General features: G+C 40.0%; 1 protein-coding gene across 1 annotated transcript in view; it reads right to left on the bottom strand.

Moving 5' to 3' along the window:
- LOC110027714 (cyanate hydratase) overlaps positions 1-6,019 on the bottom strand; it is a 25,938-nt gene that overhangs the window by 6,078 nt on the left and 13,841 nt on the right. The gene's annotated exons all lie outside the window — the stretch shown is intronic.

Below are 6,019 nucleotides of genomic sequence, written 5' to 3'. Positions count from 1 at the left end.
CCTCCTCAGTCGGTCGGCGATCCTATGCCTGACAGTGTAATCGTCTTGTGGACAATAAAAATTGCTAAAATCTATTTCAAAATATAAAATATATTCTTCTTTATAAAACAAAATTTGATAATCTTTTTCGAGATTTGTGTATGTCAAAAATATAAATTTTAAGAATACGTTTTCAAATTGGTTGTCCACCTGACAAATATCTGTTTAGGCTGGGAAATAGTCCCCTAAGTGAGGTTCAAGACACCCTTCTAGACGAGTGGCGGGTTTCGGGTGACCGAGTAGCCTTCGTGGACCCTCGAGAATAAATATATCTGAGTCTAGTCCCATACGAGTGCTTGCGGTCCCCCTCATCTGAATCTTCTTTTTGTTTTATCGAAGTTTTGGGACATGACACTCGTGTTACTTTTCCTTTCTTTTGGAATTTCCCCAGGAGTTTTGAGAATTTTCTTTTACTTGAGTCTTGTTCGTTTATTTTCTCGAGTTTATCCGCTTTTCCTCGGGTTTCCTGGACGACGTTTCTTTCGGACTTTGCTTTTTGAAGTGCATTTAGGTTTGCTATACTTAAGGAACAGCGGATCTCACGGGCGTACAGGTTTGTTTTACATTTTACAACACTTCTGTTTCTACCTGTTGTTGTTCTTCTTGTATAGCATGTTATAATTTTCTTGTTTCTACCTGCTACTGTTCTTCCTGTATAGCATGTTATATTGTTCATGTTTCTACCTGCTACCGTACTGTACAGCATGTTATATTTGTCATGTTTTCTACGTGCTACTGTTCTTCCTGTATAGCATGTCATACTACTCCTGTTCCTACCTGTGCGTTCCACGTGCATTTTATTGTTTGTTCCTGCATTGCACACTTTATATTATATAGCTTCAAGCATGTTTCCTTTCTATATAGGATGTTTAGAGGACTACAACCATAGGGCCGTTTGATTTGACACTATAACTGGACACCCTAGAAAACTTAAACTTATCATGTTGGGGAGTTTGGAGCTAGTGCAGTGGGCAGCACGGTCATCTTCAACAGCATAATATGTCTTCCCCAGCAAAACCATTCTTTTTCCTAGAAATTAAACAACAATCCATAGGATTTCGAGGTTGTTTGTCTAGCGCAACATAAATCCTCCACCTTTTTCTTTAGGCATTCATATAGTAGTAAACCAAAACCATCATTTTATAGCTATTTTGGCTTTAATCCCCCTTTTTAAGCGCAAAAATTGAAGATTTAGTTACGATTGAAAGTTTTGTACTATTATCCATAGATCTTTTCTTCATACTCATTTAATTGGAAGAATTGAACCAATCAAAAAAATTATGCTTCTCGACTCCATAATACAATTTTTTTATGAAAATTATGATTGTCTTTTGGATAGAAATCGTGATAATGTATATTTTTTCCTCAAATGTGCTATTGAGGGATAAAGTATTAAATCTTTTTAAGAAATAAAGTTTTTGATCGGAATATGAAATATGAAAAAAAAGGAAAGACCCCTTAACTTTTGAAGTTGTTAATAGAACGAATCACACTTTTACCACTAAACTATACCCGCTACATATTTATTATTGGATATAAAAGGGCCTTTTGTCTAACAAAGTAATTAGATGTAGTTAAGATAGTATCAGAATCATGAAAATTTCAGCATTAACACGTATTTTGTTCCACCGCGGGAAAACTTGGAAAAAAAAAAGAATAGGTAAATAGCAAAAAATTTAGTCAAATTTCAATAGTGTACTAAAGTTAAAAGTTAGAAGTATTTTATTTTTTGAAACCTCTCTTCATTTGAACCATTAGATTTTATGAATTTGGGTAAATTGGGCCTCAAACTTTCAAACTTGTCCTTTGCTTTGAACAAGTAATTTATTTAGAGTATCATTTTAGATTTTATAAATATGTGTGTTTTTTTTTTTTTTATATTTTTTTAAAAATATATATATATATATATATATATATATATATATATATACACGTAAATTAAAACGTCCTTCCGAAGCGGGCGATGGGATTTCAATTCCGGCTGCCGACAGCTTCTTACGGGCGACCCCCCAAACAACATTTCTTTCTTTTTTGTGCCGACATGACTCGGGAGGGGACAATCACAAAATACAGGGAGAGGTTCCAGCTCATGTCAGGGCGATTGAGGGATATTTCGACAGCAGGACTGAAGGGGAACTTCTTGAAGTATTTGAAACCCAACATCCGAGCGGCCATCCGATCATTAAGACTGTGGATTGAGGGAAATAATGAAACTTGCCTAGATGATGAATGACAAGAAACAAGTGAAGTAGACAAATAAGGGTGACAACATGGGAGGATTCTACAAGAGTGTCTCTACAACCATAACACCGATGACCCAGACGACGTCATTTTAGAAAGAAACGCCAAATTAGAAGAAAATGGAGACTCGTACCGGGGGCAATTTTAAGTGCCTCATCGATGTGAAAGTATAGGATAAAAGAGCAAAGGACTATATTATTGATATGACGAGATTTATGCCAAAGGCCATCGTTGCAAGGAGCACGCCCTTCAGATCTTGTTAGTTCAGGAGGAGGAGACAAATTGGTAGGAATCAGAGGAAGACGCAGTGGAGGAGGAGGAGCATCTGCACTTGGATGTAGTGTAGGTGTCCCCAATTCAGTGGTATGATTTACTCTGAATCACACTATGAAAGAGAGGGGATGATCGGGGAACAGCCGATTGTAGTGCTGGTGGATAGTGTGTCACCCATAACTTCATCTCGAATCAGGTCATGAATAAGTTAGGGTTGGAGTTGGTAGCTACAGGGAGCTTCAATGTCATGATGTGGACAAAGAAGGTAGAGAAAAGTTAGGAGACTAGCAAGAGGTTGGTTCTAACACTACATGACCTACTGGTGGTGAAATACTTCGTTCCCTTAGACTTGGGTAGCACGGATGTGATTTTGGGGATGAAGTAGTCGTAGACGCTTGGGAAAATGAAGGTGAACTATAAACCCCTTACTACGGAGTTCTAGGTAGAGGATAGAAAGGTGAAACTGAGAGGAGATGCTAGCATGCAAATTTATAGTCTAGCTCAAAATCATGGTCAAGTTGATATGGGGAGCAGGGATAGGCTATTTAGTGAGTTGCAGAGCATTTAAGAGGTCAGAGAACCCGAGTTGGCGGAGTTTCCCGAAGGGGCCCAATAACTCTTATTGCAATTTACAAACATCTTTCAGCAATCAAGCGGGTTACCACTCCCGAGGGAATACAAGCACGATATTACATTAAAGAAGGGTTTCCTCTTTTTAGTTTCAGACCATACCGGTATCCTCAAATTCAGAAGGATGAGATAGAGAAGTTGATCTGAGAGATGCTCAAGGTAGGGGATTATCAGACCCAGTGTGATTCACTTCACCAGTCAAGTCCTATTGATGAAGAAAAAATATAATATTAGAGGCTTTGCATGGACTACCGAGCTTTGAATATGTAGACAGTGTTGGATAAGTTTCCTATTCTTGTGATTGGTGAGTTGTTGGATAAGCGTTATGGGGCATTCATCTTTTCGAAAATAAATCTTAAGTCGGGATACCACCAGATAAGGCTGAATCCAGCAGATGTGCACAAGATAGCATTTAGGACACATGAAAAACATTACAAACTCTTGGTGATGTCATTTGGCCTCACCAATACCCCAACCACATTTAAGTCTCTCATGAATAGGGTTTTTCAGCCCTACCTTGAGAAATTTGTCCTAGTATTTATCGATGACATTCTGATCTATAATCAAACAGAGATAGAACATGTGGAACACCTGAGGACAGTCCTAGACAAGTTAATAGAGCATCATTTGTATGTCAATTTGAAGAAATATTCCTTTGCACGGCTACAGGTGGAGTACCTAGGGCACACAGTGACCAAGGAGTAGCAATAGACTCTTCCAAAATCAAGGCTATGATGGAATGCGTTTTACCTAGTAGCTTGAAGGAGTTAAGGGGATTCCTAGATCTCATCGGATATTACCAAAATTTTGTGAAGTGTTACAGCCACTGACGAAGCAACTGAAGAAAGATAATTTGAAGTGGGGAAAAGCCGCAACACAGGCCTTCGAACATCTTAAGAGAGCCATGAGCAATGTACCAGTGCTATCACGTCCAGATTTTAGTAGGTGGTAGAGACAAATGCGTCAGGGTACGGACTGGTAGCAGTGCTCATGCAAGACCAGTGGTTGCCTACTTCAGGCAGGTGCTCACCGCTAGGGCGAGGCTCAGGTCAGTGTACAAGTGGGAGTTGATGGTTATAGTATTGGCTATTCAAAAGTGGCGACCCTACCTTTTGGGGCGACACTTTCTTGTCAGAACAAATCTGAGGAGCTTGAAGTATTTGTTAGAGCAAAGGATGATGACTGAGGAGCATCAAAGGTGACTATCCAAGTTGTTGGGATATGATTTCAAGATTCAGTACTAGCTAAGATTGAAGAATTAAGTCGTAGATACCCTATCTAAAAAGTTAGAGGAGCCCCAGATGACCGTTTTATCGGTACCTTTGGTCCTATATTGGGAAGCCATGAGGCGAGATAAAGAGCTGAGGAAAATGAAGGCATAGTTGTTACATAATCCAAATAGTCATCTAGGATATGCATTGAGGGGACATCAGCTACTCTACCAGGGGCGATTCTTGTTATCAAGGGCATCGAACATTCCCGAACCGTAGGAGTTTCATGGTTGTTCAATCAGGAGGCACTCCAGGATGCAAAAGACATACATAAGTCTATCGACAAAGCTTTACTGGGTAGGGATGTGCGGAGAAGTAGAAGACATGGTGGCATGATGCGATGTGCCCCCGCTACACAAATACTTGACCATTGTGCCCAAAGGGTTATTACAGCCCTAACATTACCGAAGAAGGTTTAGGAAAAAGCAACAATGAATTTCATAAAAGAGTTTTCACGATTAGAAGGGTTTAGGAAAATCTTGGTGGTAGAAGATCATCTGAGCATGTATGCACATTTTATTCCATCATGACACCACTACACTGCGGTCTCATTCATTATGGTGATCATATGAGAAGTGGTATGTTTGCACGGAGTGCCGGAATCAATTGTATCAGACAGAGACAAGGAGTTCCTCGGTCAGTTTTAGAAGTTGTTCAGCTTACAAAGAACAGTCCTCAAGAGAAGCATAACATATCATTCTCAGATCGATGGTCAGACAGAGGTATTCAACAGGAGTGTGGAGACAAACCTATGATGTTTTGTATCAAATAGGCTGAAGCTTTAGGCCAAGTGGATTGCGTAGGTCAAATACTAATATAATACTACGTACCATACAAGAGTGCAAACCACTCCTTTCAAGATCTTGTATGGGAAGAATACACCCCACCTGATACACTAGGGCATAGTGTTACACCGATATCCAGTGTCGACCAGTACTTAGAGAAAAAGAACAGAATATTGGCGGAACTTAACGGAAATCTACTGAGAGTTCAACAATCATAAACACATGGACATAAGAGAGAGGTGCAGTTTGAACCGTGGACATGATTTACTTAAAATTAAGGCCCTACAAGCAAAGGACATTGGCAAGGTGGAGGAGCGAGAAACATTTACCATGATATTTTGGACCTTACAAGATGACGACATGTATCGAGGCAGTGGCTTGCAGCTTGAGATTACTATCATCATTAACACTACATCCAGCCTTTCATGTTTCACAGTTGAGGCGGGTGATCGGAGATCATACACCCTAATTGTCACTACTCTCAATGATGACAGAGAGCCTGCAGGTGATTCTAGAACCTTTAAAGGTCGAAGGAGTGCTTCGAGGGGCAGGAGCGAGGGAGGTACTTATTGAGTGGAAGGATCTGCCAGAGAATGAAGCAATGTGGGAACCTTACGAGGTGATGTGAAAACAGTTTTCATCATTCCACCTTTAGAACAACGTGCTTATTTGAGATGGGAGTATTGTTATGTTGGTTAGTGAACCGGTCAAGGCGAGACCGGTCAAGCATCTTCCAACTGGCCCATCATAGCCATCTCAGGGTCAAACGGTTCAGCAGGC

The sequence above is a fragment of the Phalaenopsis equestris genome, unplaced genomic scaffold (genome assembly GCF_001263595.1).
Source record: "Phalaenopsis equestris unplaced genomic scaffold, ASM126359v1 Scaffold000436, whole genome shotgun sequence".
NCBI lineage: Eukaryota > Viridiplantae > Streptophyta > Magnoliopsida > Asparagales > Orchidaceae > Phalaenopsis > Phalaenopsis equestris.
Note: the sequence above shows the minus strand (reverse complement) of the source record. Positions and strands in the feature narration are given on the sequence as shown.